The 6,665-nt window shown below is 45.6% G+C and overlaps 1 protein-coding gene and 1 long non-coding RNA gene across 3 annotated transcripts in view; one reads left to right on the top strand and one right to left on the bottom strand.

The window, feature by feature from the left end:
* Positions 1-6,665, top strand: part of Shroom3 (shroom family member 3) — a 275,797-nt gene that overhangs the window by 205,036 nt on the left and 64,096 nt on the right. The gene's annotated exons all lie outside the window — the stretch shown is intronic.
* On the bottom strand, positions 3,943-6,484 carry LOC129667985 (uncharacterized). Its single transcript, XR_008718850.1, has 3 exons — positions 6,239-6,484; positions 4,781-4,982; positions 3,943-4,007 (listed from the first exon to the last, which is right to left on the bottom strand). It is a non-coding gene; the product is annotated as an uncharacterized LOC129667985 (long non-coding RNA).

Genomic DNA, 6,665 nt, shown 5'->3' with positions numbered 1-6,665 from the left:
TGTGTGTGTGTGTGTGTGTGTGTGTGTGTGTGTGTGTGTGTGTGTGTGTGTGTGTGTGTTTTGGGGGAGAGTTCGAGGGTATAGCCCTGGTCTCTGGGTTGCAGTCTCCCTGAGCATGCTCCCCACTGGAATGGTGGTGTCTGCCACCTCCTTATACAGATCAGGACTCTGCCCATTTGGCTTTTGCAGAAACCTTGTTCTTATTCTATGTCACTGGGCAGCAGGGTTGGTGGACAGGGCAAGCTTTCTCCAGCTCAAGTGCCCGGGGCACATGTTCCTTGACTTCCACTCTTGTTCACCAGGACCAGAACTCTTCCAGTGTCCCTCAGGTCCCCAAGGCTCTCCTTGCCCTTCTACTTTAGTTCTAAAATATTGTAATGTCCACTGTGGGAGGAAAATGGCTCTGACAAGAGCAGTGGTTCTCAATCTTTCTGATGCTGTGACCCTTTAGTCCAGTTCCTCATGTTGTGGTGATCCAACCATAAAATTATTTTCATTGCTACTTCATAGCTGTAATTTTGCTACTGTTATGAATTGTCATGTAAATATCTAATATATAGGATATCCAGTATGTAATCCCTGCGAAAGGGGTTACATGTGACCTCCAATGGGTCAAGACCCACAGGTTGACCATCATGGGATTAGAGTGGTCCTCTAAAGCTTCTATGGGTTGTGACGATTCATCCCTACCTTGCCAGTGAATGGCACTAGCTGGGAGGGAGGTGGGGTTATCAGGAATTCAATAGAGGGAAGTCAATGATTATCCAATATAATTTTTTTTCCCTAAGACAGGGTTTCTCTGTGTAGCTTTGGCTGTCCTGGACTCGCTTTGTATATCAGCCTGGAGTCAAACTCACAGAGCTCCACCTGCCTCTGCCTCCGAGTGCTGGGATTACAGGCCTGTGCCACCGCACCCAGCTATCCAATATAGTCTTCGATGTAACCTTCTATGGGAGGTGTGATTATTCTTATTTTACAGAGGAAAGGCTGAGCTTTGGTGAGATCCATTTACTTGCCCTCAGCTGGCAAGCTAGTGGAGCTGTTGAATGTACTCCATGTTCTTAACCGCCCACTTACTTATCCTGGGGGGTTGAGATCCATCTTCCTTCCCTTCCTTCCACATGGTGTTAGCTGTGAGGCCAGCTTGGCCTCATTTTGACTTCCACCTCCTGGGGGTTGGGATTATGGACCTGTGCCACCACCTACAGCTTGGAAAGATTTTAGAGACCAGAGCTTGCCACTAAGCAGGGAGCCATCTAATACCCCAAGACTGGCCACACAGCAGGTACTTTGTGGTGGATACAGAACTGAAGTAGCCAAGAAGAAAGAATGAGGGTGAATGTGGCGAGTCCTCATCCTAAGCTATTGTGAAATTTCCTAAATTATATTCTGTCAACTAAAACATAAGTAGACATGAACCTTGAGCATTTAACTCACGTCTAAAACTCAGTTGTCCTTAGACTGTCAGATAATTTTAGGCACTGGAGTCAATCTCCTGTGTCTAGTGGTGTGTGATGTGGTTGGTGACACAGAAATGGTAAGGACGTATGAGCAGTGACCAGATTGCTGACAGCTGTTATCAGCCACTGTTGTTCTGCTGGAATTTTATTTGCTTTCCAGACATTGTCATCCAGAATGCCAGCAGAACAAATATAAACCCCAAAACTTTCAGAATCCTGCATAAACACCCAGATAACAAATATATATATTTAGGCTATGCATTAAGTGAAGTTTGGAGGACTTAGGCTGTGATATGTCTGTCTGTCCATCTCTCTCTCTCTCTCTCTCTCTCTGTTCCTATACTACTTTAAATTTTTGAGATAGGATATCCTGTATCCTAGGCTGCCCTTGAACTAGTAACATAGCTGAAGATGACCTTGAATTTCTGATCCTGCCTCCTCCTCCTCCTCCTGAGGGCTGAGATTATAAACATGTTATCACACTGGATGCTGGGGATCAAATCCCCCAACTTCATACGGGCCAGACAAGCACTCTACCAACCAAACTGTATCCCCAGCCCTCAACCTCTTTCTTTTTCCATGTTACATTCATATTTACTTGTTAATTTATATTTTCACATGACTGTTCAGGTTGCTTTCAGTCTCTAAGCTAATCTTCAAAACTTGGAACTAAGGCGTCCCAGAAAGAACGCTGTCAATTCCTGTCTCCTTAGTAACTTGGGACGCTGACCTGGGCAAGTGTCACTTATTAACAGCCTGCCTAATGTTGACAGTGACCTGTCATTTCTATGAGGACAGGGACCATCCTTCCCTGGAACTGTCCCTTCCGGTTTATCCTTTCCTCCAGGGTCACTGTTTCGTTCTTTCCTATGCCTATGTGTCTGTTTAAAGCGCTGTGGGTCATACACAGGGTCCCCATCCTGCTCGGCTAACTATGCTTGCAGGGGCCCATGGCAGTAACGTGTGTTGCCGCACAAGTAACGAAGGAGCCCTGCCTCTCTAGTCCTCTCCCCATCTTAGGGTTCTGACCTCCACAGGAGCCTGCACAGCTTTCTGGTTAACAGCCAGGCTTGCATAAAGGCTTTTATGTGGGCCCTTGTTTTCCCCTGCTCCAGAGAACTGAACACCTGGAGGGCCCTTTGTAACAGGATTTAGCTGGCTAGGGTTGAAGATGCCTGAAATAAGGAGAGAGAATTAAGGAAGGAGTGGGCACAGAGGCTCTCAGTTTGAGCATTATTTGGGGGAAGGGGCAGTGCTAGTGGGGCTAAGAGGAGGGGGAAAGGACAGAGCGCCCCTTGGAAGTTGTAAAATACGATTGTTTCCCCGTTTACATTCACTACCTATAAAATTAGCCATTTCTTAGATTTGGAGTAGCAGTAGATGAGCTTCCTGGCTTTCTAATTCAGCATTTTATTCACTGGGTTAAGATGTTTGGTTTTCACATTTTGATATATCAAAAAAAAATATTAAAAATACTTATTCAAGTGACTAGTATACCAAAAGTTGTATAATGCTCCCATGAAACCTACACATTTCAGAAAGCAGCATATTTTTCTTCTTCCTCAAATTTTCTCTATGAAGCAGTACATTTATATTTTGAATCTCCTTTCTTGGGTTTACGCTGTTGATATTAACTCTTAGTCCCCAGATGTTCAACAGATAGGGATATTGTTTTTCTAAAGTGGGAATAGTCAAATCCGCATGCAGACAAAGCAAGGAATTTATTGTACAGCTGTGGCAAGAGAACGGTTCTATTGTGTGTGTAAAAAGCACACATAAATATGTTTCTCATATAACTTTTATTTGGAAAAATTAGGGCAAAAAAAAAAAAAAAAAAAAAACAGCCACATTGAGTTTCTAAGAACTACTGACAGCCTATTTATAAGTAAAACATGGCTTAATATTTTAAAGTCACAACACATATTATAAAAGTATTTGGGGTTGGGGAATTAGCTCAGTAGTTAAGAGCACTGGCTGATTTTCCAACAGACCAGGGTTTAATTGCAAGCATACACATGACAGCTAACAACTGTTTGTAACACCAGTTCCAATGCCCTCTTCTGGGTTCTTTGGGCACCAGACATGCCAAGTAGGGCACAGGCAGAAATGCAGGCAAAACACCCATATACATTTAAAAGAAAGCATACTTTTCTAATTACACTAAATAAGTAAATAAATCTTGTGTATGGTTTCTGTATCTAGTCTTTAAACATATAATTAATTAAATGTGTTAGATTAACATGAAATAATTCCTAGAGCAGTGCTGAATCTAGAATTTAGGGATAAATACCGGTAATCTTTTTTGTTTGATGAAGATACTTATTTTCAAAAGTTTGTCCTTTCTGATAAGAACCTAACAATTGTAATGGGGAAATAAACTTCACTCACACTAGGAACTAGAGTTTTTTTTTTTTTAATTTAATTTAATTTTATTATTTGGGTTGAGGTGTGCACCACTGCCAACATGTGGAGGGCAGAGGGCAGAGGGCAGAGGGCAGAGTTGGTTCTCCACTTCCGCCTTTGGGGATTGAACTCAGGTTGCCGGACCTGCACAGAGAGAATTTACCCATGAAGCCATCTTACTGGACCTGCCATATTCGCCCCTCAGATAGGCTACTGTGACTTGATATGATCTTTTGTATTTGGCTAAGGCTGGCTCAGTGCCCTCACACGGAAAGTTGGGCTTTGTAGGTAGAAATATTTGAGGTGAAAGAAGATGACTCGACTTCGTCAGTGCACAGAGTGGCTAGCCTGGCAGCCATGAGCCTACTTAACTCACAGCTCCTGTCCCCTCATGCTTCTAGGGACCCTGAGCGCCCCACCCGGATGGGGAGTTAACCCAGATTCTCTGGTCTTTTTGATCTACTTCAGTACCAGAGGCTTTGAGGAGGGGAGAGCACAAAAAGCATGTTTTTGGTTTTTTACTTTAACATTTCAGTACACATGAATTTTATCTATTAATGCATTAAAGGAGTGGGATTGGGAGGGAATGAGGGAGCAGGATACAGCTGGGATACAAGTTAATAAAATGTAACTAAAAAAATGTCAAAAAATACATTATAGAAATCATTGCTTTAAAGAAAAACTGTGTAACAGTTTTCACACTAGCTTTTCTTAGAGCAGGGTTGTTTTTTTTCCAATTATTTCCTCCTAAAATATTGTAACTTTCTAAAGCTATATTTCTTCAATAATATTTTTTTTTTCAATAAAAGACTGAACTCTAATTTAAAACATACTTTCTAAAGGCAGTTTTAATACAGGCGCTTAAAGCCAGTGCAACTTCACAGAGAACATCTTTAGTTAAGTGACTTGGAACTCACACACGCATACGCTGGACACATGCTGATTTCTGCTCCCTTGCTCACTTTGCTCTGAGGCCAGGGGCAGAGAGGCCACCGCAGAAGACACTAGTCAGAGAGCCGAGACACTGGTGTGATCCTGAATCGCGACTGGGATTTCATATCATTTCATGTCTCATGAGACAGGCTGCTTTCCTTCCATCTCTAAAAACACTCGATGTCTCTAAATTGCAGACATAAGAGAAAGCATTGTTCTAGGACCTGTGGTATAATGGGAGCTCAAAGACCTCTCTGGTCATCCAGATGAATTACATGTGGTACGGGTGGTAAGATCTGCACCCAAAGTGTGTTTGAATTGTGGACTTAAAGTGATGTTTCACAGAGGCACAGAGGGTTCTGTTCCAACGTTAGGAAAGTTTCCCTGAACTTTCACTGGGTGTGGTGAGTCGAGCCTTTAATCTGGGCACGCAGGGGCAGGTGGATTTGAGTTTGAGGCCAGCCTGGTCTACAGAGAGAGTTCCAGGCCAGCCAGGGCTATAAGGAGAAAGCCTGTCATGAAAAACAAACAAACAAACAAACAAACAAAAAAGAGAGTTCCCTGACCATGAGAACTTAGCCTAACCATTTCCCCAACATGGCAGCTCCTAAGCAACAGGCTCTGTAAACTGGAAGAAAGGCCTCTTCTTCAGGCTCCAATTCCTAGAGGCCTCTAGCAATAGATTGATTCCCTTATAGGTCAGGAGCATCAGCCGCCTGCCTCCCATGCCTAGCAGCAGTGATTACCCTGTGACTACGGGTATCTTTTACATGATGCCACATGTAAAAGAAAATACTATTTTAACAGATAATTCCTTTGGAGGTGCGGCAGGCTGTCGGGGGTCTCAGAGGTCTGTGGCTGCTAATGCTCTGGCAGCCCCTAAGGTCAGCCAAAATACAGGCAGATGGTACCAGCTAGACATAACCCAGCTGCCTCGTACCTAGTTAGGTGTCTGTACCTGTATTGCTTTAGATACGGAACCTGGAAATTGAACAGTAGAGACTGCTTGAGCGGGACTAAAGCCTTTCAGACTGTACTGTTATGATAGTCTCTGGAGGAGACAAGTGAAAGCAATTAAAAGTACTCTCTGAGGGGGAGAAATCTTAGCTTCCATTGAGAGAGGCTGGGAGAGCCTCAAGGCCTTCCTTAAGCTTAACTGAGCACGCTCTAGGTACAGAACCAACGGAAACGTATATACTGTTCAAAAGTCCAAAAGGTGGAAAGCGGAAGCAAACCTCTCCTGAACATACGGCTGAACTACGCCTCCCTCGGTCTAAGGTGATGCTCGAGGGTAGGGCAGCAGCTGGGCCCCATCACCACAACCTGAAATCTGGGCGGTTGACCCGCTAAAGAGATGGGGCCACTGAGAGAGAGAGAGGGAAAAAAAAGGATGGTTATTTTCCTTGTAACGCGACCTTTTTCAAAAGCTGTGAACTTTTTACCTTGCTTCATCACGCTTCCTTTGGTCAGTTGCTAACTGGATGGACCCTAGACAGCGGGCGCGGGGTCCCGTCGTTTGCCGCTTGTTTGCGGCGTGTGCAACGAAGACGCCGCGGGGGTGCAGAGCGACAAGGGGAGAGGGCGTTGCGCGCGGGGTCCTCCCTTTCCCAGCGCGAGGACGGCGGGGTGCGCGGCCGTGAGCTCCGGGTCCTGCAGCCCCCGGGCGCCCTCGGTGCCGTTGGCATGCAAATCGGGCGCTGAGCGCCGGCCAATGGCCGACGCTTCCTGGGGGGATTACCTGGTGGCGGCGGCGGCGCGCGGCGAGCGCGCTCCTGTGCGCGGCCCCGGCCGGGAGGCGTGGCGGAGCTGCGCCCGCACGGACGGAGCCGCGCGCCGGGGGATCCGCCGCGGCCGCAGTCGCAGCCGCAG

Source organism: Psammomys obesus, unplaced genomic scaffold (assembly GCF_907164565.1).
Source record: "Psammomys obesus unplaced genomic scaffold, mPsaObe1.curated_primary_1811, whole genome shotgun sequence".
In the NCBI taxonomy this organism is placed as follows: domain Eukaryota; kingdom Metazoa; phylum Chordata; class Mammalia; order Rodentia; family Muridae; genus Psammomys; species Psammomys obesus.
Note: the sequence above shows the minus strand (reverse complement) of the source record. Positions and strands in the feature narration are given on the sequence as shown.